Genomic DNA, 3,700 nt, shown 5'->3' with positions numbered 1-3,700 from the left:
ATAAATGTATAAATGTAAATTTTTTTTATCAATATAATTATTTATTTTTTTCCAAAGTAAATATAAGGACAAAAATATTAAAATGAGATTACATGACCATCTTTAAAATAAACATCTTTAAAAGTAAGACCCTATTTGATAAATGTTTTTAAAAACAGTTATAAAAAATGGTTTTTAAAAATTATTTTTTTATATTTGGTAAAACAAAGATTTAAAATAATTTTTACTAATTTTAAATATTTTTAAATATGTTTTAAAAATAATTTTTATATTAACTATAAAATATTAATCGAAAACACTTGTTTTCTATTATTAAAAATAAAAAATAGTTTTTAATTAATAAACGTTTCTTTTTTCCAAAAAAAAAAAAAAAAAAAACTATTATCGAATTGTTAAACAAGCTCTAATTGTCTTTCAATGAACAGAATTTTTTATGGGGTTGGATCTCCTCTTAAATTTCTTTCCGTTGGTATTTACTTATTTCAATTAAATGCTTATAAAATTGTTATTGTTCTTTCTTTTCTTTTTTAATCTTCCCCGCCGTCTGCATCTGAACCGTCTAAATATAGATGGGACCAAATGTCATGACGTGGACGGTCCGATGCCGGTGGACCGAAGAGGATGGCCTACAGCACTGGCCAACCTTTTGAATCGTCATCGTCTCAGCGTCAATTCTCTGCAACACCTGAAAATGCCCAAATCAAACCCTAATTTCCCGTACGTTTCCTCCAGCAATCCTCCTGGCAACTTGTTCATGGACTCAAACCAACTCGTCGACTCGCTCACCGCTCATATCTCTCTATATCACAACCGCTCCCCAAGCTCTAGCCCGAACCCTAACCCTAACCCTAGATCTTCTATTCTTAAATGGTTCTCATCTCTCACCGTCCAGCAGCGCCACTCTTACATTTCAGCGGTAGATTCCAACTTCGTCCAGATTCTCCTCCAAATGCAATTCAAGCTCTATACCCATGGTCATGGCTTCTTCATTATCCTCCCTGACCTCCCCTCACGTGATCGCCCACACCTTCCCAGCCTCTGCTTTCGGAAGTCACGTGGTCTGCTGGCCCGAGTCAGCGAGTCAAACGACTTGGAACGATTGATTAACGACTCGGTTAGGTTGTTCGGGTCCAAGGAAGGTGAGCGAGTGGAAGATTGTTCGTGTTCGGCGAGTTTTCTCGATTCAGTCACTGTTTGAATTTGTGTCAAATGTGGATCGGTTTGTCGCGGCAATGGATTGTGTTTCGAATGGGGGGTTTTTGAGGAGTGAAGAAAGCGGGCTGGGCTCAGATTGGGTTGAATTGGATATGTTATATTATGATATATAGTATATAAAAATATTTTTTATATATTGAATAATACATATAATAATATTATTTTATAATAAATTTTATACAAATTTTTTAGTTTTAAAATTTAAAATTTAATTTTTTAACTAAACTTTTTTTATTTTATAAAACAGGTAATATAAAAAATATTAAAGAATAAATTTATGAAAACCATTATTGAGTTTTTTATTCTTTAAAATAGAAAATAGATTTTTAAGCCCAAAACAAATATGATAAACATTTTACAGAAAATTGTTTTTTACAAAAATTGATTTGAGAACAAGATTTTTTTTAGAATAAATTTTAGGTGTTTTTAGTTATTTTTTGTAAAATGTTATGAACAACAATTAAAAATAAGAAAAATATTTTTAAAAACTTTTGTAACAGATGTATATATTTTTAAATTGTAATATATATTTTTTATTTTTGAGTTAGTTTTCTTTTTTATATATAAGGTTTTTTTTTGTCTTTGAAATTGTGTTATCTACGGCTTTAAAAGAAATGAAAATTATTTATCCCACATCACTTCAAAATTAAAAATATTATATATATTTATTACAACAAGCAAGCAGTTAGCCAATCGGATGATAGATCCGCATCTCAACTGAGCCTCTTCTTAGAAGAACTTCTCAACGTGTTAACCCATCCCGAGATCAAAATAAAATGAATAACACACAATGCAACAAACACAAGATTTTGCAACTTCTTAGAAAAATCTTAACAAAGCCAAAATTTCTTTCTTTGCATGTGTCTTTTGACAGCTAAAAAAGGAGGATAAAAAACTTAGCACCTACCCACATTTTATAATGTAGAATTTTCAGGTCAAAGTCATCATTTAGTCAAGAAAGCAAAGAACAAAGAGAGAGAATTAACCACCAAAAAGAAAAATTTAACTGCAAATCCATGTATCAAAATGTCCCAAACCAAACATCCAAACGCAATCTAAATTACAGAACAAATCCAAAACACGACTTGTGAATTATTTGATGATGACAAAAGTTTACCATTGGACAAGCAAATGGAAACACATGTGAAACTATTATTTTTCTTGAAATACAACTCATGACAGAGAATTGAACTAAATAACCTTATAATATAAAATCAAAGCATTGTAGACATGAAAACAGTTCGAATCCAAAAGCATAAATTAAAATAGATCATAACATGTTTTGACATCAAAGATTCTTTTATTTTCTCAACACAAATCAATGGTCTAAATTCCATGGCAAAGTGAAGAGGAAAAAAAATAACATCCACATATCTTCACAATAAACTAACTTCAAATCATATGATTCCTACACTATATTTCTGTGCGCAATGGCTCGAAGCCTGCAATCACAATTTGGTGAGACAGTGATTATGTACTTGCAGCAAAAATAGCTCGGTGGAGGAGTGCTTAAAGTCCACTAGGGAACTACACAAACAGAGTAGCCTTTTGCTTACCTACAGCTACTCTTCTTTCTCCACAACAGAAACTATCCCTCTCGAAGATTTAAACTTTATACCAAACAAAATAGAGACAACACAGATCTGCAAATCAACACAAAACCCTGTAAGCTCACAACATGCCCACAACAAAACAAAAAATGTGTCTCCAAATTAACAACTAAACTGCAGAAATTTTCGAGCCATTAAAAACCACATTTTCAGCCCCAAAACTCCTTAAAAATCATTGAAATATTGGAACTAATTTTATTTTCTCCTTCTTTCCTATGCTTTGAAGAGAACCAAATAAAGATCCCCAATTTCTTCACCAACCAAAACGAAAAAAAATTCAACATACTATAACCCTAGACTGAAAATGAGATTGACTGACCTCATTTTATGAGAGATCGCCGCCGGTGAGATGTGGAGAGAAAGATCGATATTCGCAGTGGAACCGGGCGTTGAGCACTCTTAGTCACTTCTAACCCTAATAGGCTGCTTTATTATTAATTTATTATCATTATTTCTCAATGGTTTACAAACCATTATCTTCTATTGAATATTTTTGTTAAAAAAAACCTAAACAGTAGACGAGGGAGTCTCCGTACCACAAAGCTAGATTCCAAATTATTAGCATAATCACCCCTTTCTGCAAATATTTTGTTAAAAAAGTGCTTAAATTATCTAAAGCCCACCATTGCTGAGCACATAAGCACCGTCAGTGCAAACTAGGAATTGACTTGGCACACTGTCTGGCCCAGTGGGTCCCCCAATCTTCCTACATCTTACGTGGGACACCCCCCACCCCCTCCCACTGCAACTCCACCTCGAAGTGTGCCCCACCTCAGTTTAGGAAACCATATAAACCTCACCATTCCTACAGAAGCAGCCCCAGGCCATCTCTTCCAACATTCTCAAAAGCCTTCTCCCACCGTCCGCCGCCACTT

The 3,700-nt window shown here is 33.2% G+C and overlaps 1 long non-coding RNA gene across 1 annotated transcript; it reads right to left on the bottom strand.

Moving 5' to 3' along the window:
- Window positions 1-2,401: 2,401 nt before the first annotated feature.
- Window positions 2,402-3,387, bottom strand: LOC109124078 (uncharacterized). The gene is made up of 2 exons (XR_002031977.2): window positions 3,145-3,387; window positions 2,402-2,858 (listed from the first exon to the last, which is right to left on the bottom strand). It is a non-coding gene; the product is annotated as an uncharacterized LOC109124078 (long non-coding RNA).
- Window positions 3,388-3,700: the final 313 nt, after the last annotated feature.

The sequence above is a fragment of the Vitis vinifera genome, chromosome 15, assembly GCF_030704535.1.
Source record: "Vitis vinifera cultivar Pinot Noir 40024 chromosome 15, ASM3070453v1".
Classification (NCBI taxonomy): domain Eukaryota; kingdom Viridiplantae; phylum Streptophyta; class Magnoliopsida; order Vitales; family Vitaceae; genus Vitis; species Vitis vinifera.
Note: the sequence above shows the minus strand (reverse complement) of the source record. Positions and strands in the feature narration are given on the sequence as shown.